The following is a 7516-nucleotide window of genomic DNA, read 5'->3' as shown; positions in this document are numbered from 1 at the left end:
ATGAAAATGTATACAATCGTTTAGAAGAAGGAAAATTAAATTAAACAATCTCGGCGTGAAGCTTCGCAGATCTTGCGAAGTGTAAGGCAAAATGAGTGAAGTGGGGAATCGGGAGGAAGATGAGGTGTGGGTTTGAGCAATTCTAGTGAAGTTTCTTCTATTCACATTCTCTTCTCCATTTCACTCCTGCGAGAGTAGGTAATTGTGGAAAGATTTAAGCTGAAGAGCATTGGAAGGGCATTTGAACAGGCAGGCGGAATTAATGCGCTATCAGAAACAATCGAACATAAAACTTGAAGTTCGCTCGCTGCTTTGCCGAGCTGTATGTTGGTTCGTCCGGTGTTGCCACGATTCGTGGAAGCGAAAAATAAAAACAAACAAACATCCACTCCACAACTGTGAATGCACGGCTCCTCTGAAGCAGGTTCGGTGCCATCTTGGGGGGAAACATGGACTTAATTGCCGGACCAGCATCGTCAGTCGTCGGAAAATCGAAGCAAATTTTCTGGTTGGGGCCATCTTTGGCAAAGCCATTCGAGGGAGTGGAAAAAAAGGTCTAACCTTTGAATAATCGTGAGGGAGTACCGAAGACAACGACGGACAAACGGAAAGCAGAAACGGTGTCACGAGAAAGTCTGCAATGGAATAGCATTTCTTTACTTTTAATTAGTTCATAATTGAACGTAAGTTCACGATTAAGTCTACATTGGATAAAAAAAATATCGTCCGATATAAGATAATCGTAGGAGAGGGACGCAAATAAAGGAAAAAAATAAATTGTTGGGGTCAACTTCCGTTTATGGTGTGTCGGAAAACGATTTGTTATATGAATAGGGTAACCGGATTACACTTACTTCACTAATTTCGATCATATATCAAATCAACTATAATTAGAGGGAATCAGTAGTTTCCGGGGAATTTTTGAATTAACATCTGAATGAAACCAAAACAAATCTTCTTCTGAAGGTGGTTCTAAGTAAAGTCGGAAAAGCATCCAGCGAACTTCGAAGAAAAATATCGATAAACTTCTTGGTAAAATTAGATATGAAACTTTCCGAAAAAATCGGATGACGCTTCCATCGTAAGAAAATTCTTGTATTTTTTTTTCAACGTGCTTTTTTATGTTCAGACCATTAACTTCTTACACATTTTACACGAGTGAACAGTTTAAAACAGGATCTAAAGCTTCTTCACACAGTTGATTATTGGCATCTAAAATGAAATTTACATACCTAATAAAGAGTTTTAGAGCCTGATATGCAAAACTTATCCTCTTACCTAGGATTGTTTTCAACTTAGGTTGAAGATGTTTCCAAAGAGCACTGGTGTGTTGGCAATTGGTGAACTTGGGCTCTAGATCCTCTACGATATTAGGACAATGTTGACGCGTTGGACTATCGATTCGGGTCTGTCGATGTAGTAGCGCTTCATTTGGAATTTTTCTATTTACTAACAGATGGTATGTAGATTTCTCTTTTTATGACTACACAGCAAAACATTAATTTTAATATCGCATCAAAGTGGATGCACTTCAATCGTGTTGAAAATGTGGTCATCTCACGATTGCCATTATGAAGGAATGTAGCAGAAGGATTTTCTCTAGTTACCCGGGACTATAGGGCAATATTTTGGCAGCTGTAATGGCAGCTAAATTTTGCGGGTTTTGCAAATGTTTGATAAACGAGCTTGCGAATGGCGTGTGTCCAATTTCTTTCAGGAATTTGTTGGTTACAAAGTGCTTTGCACTTATGCATAGGAAGATGTACAGTATATTCTGTTTGAAGTTCTACTTTCCTGCGGCTTTTGAAGCGTGATAAAAAATTCCTGCCAGCGTAAGCTTCGTCGGCATCGTACCTCTGAAACGAAACGCGCTTGCAATGCCTATCGTAAGCTCAATTCGACCCTATACAAGTCCTATGTCTTACGTGTCCAGACCAATTTACGTAGAAATTCCACGAATTTCTGCAAATTTGTGAACTCCAAACGAGAATCGTCGAATATTCTATCACCCGTATTTCTTGGCGATTCGGAGTCTACTTCTATGCTCGAATCTTGTGATCTCTTGTCCCGCCACTTCAGTTCTGTGTTTTCGGATTCAGTCGCCAATACAGATGAAGTAGAAAGAGCTGCTTGCAATGTTCCTGGGGGTCTCATCAATCTGCGTACATTCGTGGTTAGCTCTAAGGATGTCATCAAGGTTGTTAGGAAGTTGAGGAAATCGGTTTCTTTTGGGTCCTGATGGTGTACCTGTGATCATTTTTTTTCCACTATGTTGCTGCTTTAGCTGATCTTCTGGCTTGCATCTTTACCGCTTCGTTAAACCAAGGAGTTTTTCTCGAAATTTGGAGACATTCCTTTATGTTCCCTGTTGATAAGAAAGGCAAAAAACGTGACGAGACTAACTACCGTGGTATAACAAATCGTTCTGTAGCTTCAAAATTATTCGAGATCATTGTGAACGATGCTATCTTTTTTCACGTCAAAAGCTACATCTCAACAATGCAATACGGATGTATGCCAGGACGTTCAGTTTCTTCAAATGTATTTACCTCAAATTGTTTAAATTACTTGGACAATAGGGCTCTAGTAGATACCGTTTATACTAACCTGATTGCATCGATCATGGTATTCTTCTTTGGAAAACGTCTCATCTGGAAGTTTCGGACGGTTTGGTTGATTGGCTGATATCGTACCTTTCCAATAGAACTCTCAGTGTCAAGCTGGATTCGTGCACTTCGTCATTCTTGGCATACACAGTTTTGGTTACGAACTGCTCATTTGCTAATAACTTTGCACACAGTTGACGAAACATGGTTCTTTTTGAAGCAGTAGATAGAATAGAGTTTACGCTTGGTATAAATATGGAAAAAAGAAGAAGATTTTAATTCTAGCAATAAACTGTATTTGTATTAGCGTTGTAAAAATGAAGTGAGAAATGCACGCTACACATCTCGGACTTTAAGTGTATAAATTCCTTGGTGTTGATTCAAATGCTAAGATTTGCCTACTCTTTGCATATCTACAGTAAATTATGATCCTAATCTATCAATCACTTCAAAGAAAAACTGAGTGAAAAATGCAATGCACTTCGTCACCTTTTGTTGCAACCTTCGGTGTTCCCCACGGCAGCAATTTAGGAACATTGCTGTTCACAATCTTCTTCAACGATGCCGTTGACCTCAAACTATGCATCGTAGTCAAGGACGCCGAAGATTTCCATCAGCTCCAAGAAATGTTGGACCAATGGCTGGTGCCACTTAAACAAGCTCTTGATGGCGGATAGAGTTAATGATAGTTTGCTTACGATAATGATCATCAATCTGAAACGATGATAATGTTTCTCCACAAACGAATTTGTCCTTTATCCGTTCGTAAGCTTTCGCGAAACAACTTTGTGTAATAGTAATTTCCAGGGGAAACTAGAAGAAGTTTGGAAAAACCTTCCAATAGAAGTCGGAAAAAATCTCCAGAAGCAGCTCTTGCAGAAACTTCCAGAGCAAGACTAAAAAAAACTTCTGGGATAATTCGATAGAAGTTTAAAAGACTTTCTGGAGAAGATGGACAAAACTTCCTGAAGACGCTGGAAGAAACTTCCTGAGGTAGTTTGGAAACAACTTTTGAAGAAAGTCCGAAGCTTATTTAGGCGGAGGGTTTTCGGGATTGTCGAAAGGATTGTCCAGGAGGAGTTGGGAAAAAAATTCCGGAAGACTAAGATTTCTGAGAGAAAGTAAGAACAATATTCTGGAGGAAGTTGGGAAAAACAGCCGGGGAACTTTCGAGCGAAGCCAGTAGAAGCTTCCGAAGTTAGTCTTGGAGAATAGGAAAATAACGGGGTTGGAAGATAGTAGATAAACTGTAATTGCCGGTTCGTTTGGCCAGTGTGTTGGATCCTGTCTCAGCCAATCTGGACCATGCCACCAAAATTGGTGCCGAACGATTTCTGCTAGTGAAATACCTGTCGATGCGAGATCCGAAGGGTTTTGGATTCCTGGAACGTAGTTCCACTTATATTCGTGAGTGATTGATTGTGTTTTTGCTACTTTGTAAGCAACAAATGTAGCCCAGATCATTGGACGAGATAGAATCAAACGAAGCACGCAGGTAGAGTCCGTCCAGAAATGTGTTTCCAGTTCGATTTTGATGGAGCTCTTTTGTTTCTTAAACAACTGTGCAGCTAATAGCGCCCCACAGAGTTCCAGACGAGGTATGGTTTGGATCTTCAGTGGTGCAACTCTTGATTTTGACGATAACAGCTGAACCAATACTCCAACATTCGAGTATTGCCTTCCTATGTAGACACACGAGCCAAATGCCTTTTCAGATGCATCCATAAAACAATGCAACTGTACCGAAACAGCATCAGGAAAAATCACACAGCGTCTAATTCTGATATCGTTTTTGAAGTGGAAGTTCATCATAGTATTTCCTGAAGGCCTCACCCACCGTCGACGGTACAGGTTGATCTCAGTCTAGCTTTCGACCGTTGTCATCTAGTAGGGTCCATAACTACTGCATTATAACCTTAGCAATTGTAATAGCTACACCAACAAAGCCTAACGGATCGAACAACAAAGCGATGACCAATAGAATTCGTCGTTTAGAAAGTGCAGCTATCGGCTCTAAAGAAGGAACCTTTAATTCGAACCTAACAGTATCAGATTTCGGCATCCAAGTAAGACCTAGAGTTTTCACCAATGGATCCAAGTCCAAACTGATTCCTCGGTGTCGTGAATTACCAAATTGTCGGCTAGAATACCTTCTAGTACTTTCGCGTTTATTTGAAGCCCACTTATTAATCTGTTCTAGTTGGTGTCGTAGTTCCAGTGCTGCCTCGATGCAATCAGAGCCAGTTAAGACATCATCGATGTATGTGTCCTCACGGATTGCCTTTGCTGCTAGTGGAAAACGATGCTCCTCATTCAAAGCCAATTGGTTCAGTGTCCGTTTTGCCAAAAATGGTGATGATTAAGTCCCATACGTGACAGTACACCGCTCATACACGTTAACTTCCTGCCTTGGCGAAGGACGCCATAAAATTGAGATGAGAGGTCGATCCACGAAACGCAAAAGGATTTGTCGAAACATTTTTGTCACTATCATAATTTGTTTCGTAAGACATTGGAAAATGATTGAACGAAGTTCCTTCTGAACTATTGGTCCAGTTAACAATGAATCGTTCAGCGAAACTTCGGTGGACGTCTTACAGGAAGCGTCAAAAACCAACCGCACCTTAGTTGTGGTACTCGCTTCTGCATGATACGGTAAATAGCATCGTTTTATAGAATCCTGATCCGATACCTTCTGCATATGGCCTAACAAAAGGTATTCCTCCATTAAACTGGAATATTGTTCCCAAAAACTAACATCCCTTGCTAGCCTACGCTCCGAAGCCTGAAGACGCCGAAATGCGATGTCCCGCAATTCGCCAATCCGTGGAAACACGTTTTCGTTTTTCAGCAGTGCCACTGCATTGTGACCATCCACCGTCCGTTGAACAGTTTTTTGAAATATTTCCTCACATTTCCTTTCCTCCTTTGAATATAATTTCATAGACTCCAATTCCTCACATACCCAAAACCGTTCAACCAAAGCCTCCAAATTATCGGATTCTGAAGCTGTAGTTGACCTGTAAAGGATGCTGCACACTTGAAATTCCACCACCTATTACCCAACCAAAGATCGTTTCGCTCAGTATATTTAACCGTTTTCCTAATGAGACTTTTGGCCCGTTTGGAAGAAGTCGAAAAAAGATTCGATGCCCAGGACTATATCCACCGTGTTGGATTGAAAAAATGCTGGGTCTGCTAAAATTCTTCCCTCAGTAATGGACTATCCGCTAGTATTGAATGTCGCCTTTGGCAGGTTTTTTTTTCCTTTGGTTTGTTTTTTCCGTCGATCTTGTTTTCCGTGCTGAGCACCAATGCTACCGACGTGCCAGGAAGGCAGCTCCCACACCTGGACCCTACCTATCGACCCATCAACTCATGAACCGGGGACCAACGGCTTTACTACCCATCCGAAGGAAGGCGTGATCAGAGATGTTATTGCCTCAAAACATCCCGGCGGCGCCGACTGGGATTGAACCCAGGCCTTCTGGGGTGAGAGGTAATCACGCTTACCACTACACCACCGGCGCCGTTACCTTTGGCAGGTTGACAGTAACAGAAAATCCATCATTCGAGAAAATCCAGAATTCATCGACAAAACCGTTACCAGAATACGATGCTTGATCTTCGAAGCAGATTGGCCAATGCCTAGAACCGAGTCGTTTACGGTACTCCAATGTACTTGTATACGTTGACTTGATGAGTGGGTAATATAGTTACTCTCTGATCCAGAGTCTAGGAGAGCTCGAACAGGAAATCGATTGCCTTCGTTGACCTCCAGAAGAACAACTGCCGTAGCTAACAGTACATGTGAAGAAACCTGGTGATCTACATTAGACAGCAATACATCAGTAGCTGCCACGTTAACCACTTGGGAAGAACTTGTACCGCTTGAGCCTTGGGTTTCCTTGGGTTTCCTTGGGGTTGGAGGAGTTATTTGGCTTTGTAAGTGGTTAGACCTTCGTATCATTATCGACCTAAAGCATGCAAGAGTGTGATGCCTTATTTTGCATGAGTACCTTGACTGACAATCGTTAGCCTGGTGACCGGTCATGAAACAATTTCTACATAATCCATTTATCTTCAAATCCGGATCACGTTCCATTACCGATAACCGATAATCAATAACCCAGAACTATCCTGAGAATTCCTTTAAAATTCCTCTCAAAATTCCCTTGAGTGAATCTGTTGAAATTTTCTAGGAATTCACTTGAAACTCAAAGGAGATTGGAAACTTCTTCAAAATGTCCAGCTATGCTTCTCTGAATATCTTTGGAAATATGCGCAAAATTTCTTATGAATTCAACTGTTTAAAACCCTCCCGGAAACTCTCTTCAAACTTATATGAATTCTCCAATGATGTGCCTTGAACTTGCTTAAAATTATGACAATATATAGCTGTAAAATGAGCAAACGACTTGGCACGTGTCCCTATGATTTTGATGAAACAATCAACTTGCCTTGAAAAAACTCGGACGTTGGAATGAAGAGAAATTCACATTTTATATTATAATTTTTATTCTTTTTAAAAAAAAATATAGCAATTTTTCCTTTAAATTCCGGTTAATTCTCTGCAACTTCTCAGGAACAATATTGATAAAATAAATGGTTTAAGAATCATAATTTTGACGTAGACTACGTTTAACGGGAAGGTACTAGGGGTAAATCGAAAATCTAAAATTTGCAACCGTCACGAAAAGGTGTAAGGTTTTGAACGCTTATAACATTGTCATTTATAGATGAAATAAAAATCCAAATACACAAATCGATAGGAAATAACTCACATTATCTGCTACAATGAATACTTTTCAATGTTTCCTTAAAAACTGTTGAAAAATGTGAAAATAAAAAGTGATTATTTTATCAGTGTTTTCATGACTAAAACGTTCTCCCCAAGCCTAGTCGTCATA

This window comes from Ochlerotatus camptorhynchus, unplaced genomic scaffold, assembly GCF_037179485.1.
Source record: "Ochlerotatus camptorhynchus isolate MF236.1 unplaced genomic scaffold, CSIRO-AGI_Acam_v1.1 ptg000128l, whole genome shotgun sequence".
Taxonomy (NCBI): Eukaryota; Metazoa; Arthropoda; class Insecta; order Diptera; family Culicidae; genus Ochlerotatus; species Ochlerotatus camptorhynchus.
The sequence above is the reverse complement of the archived record's forward strand: the minus strand, read 5'-3'. Positions refer to the sequence as shown.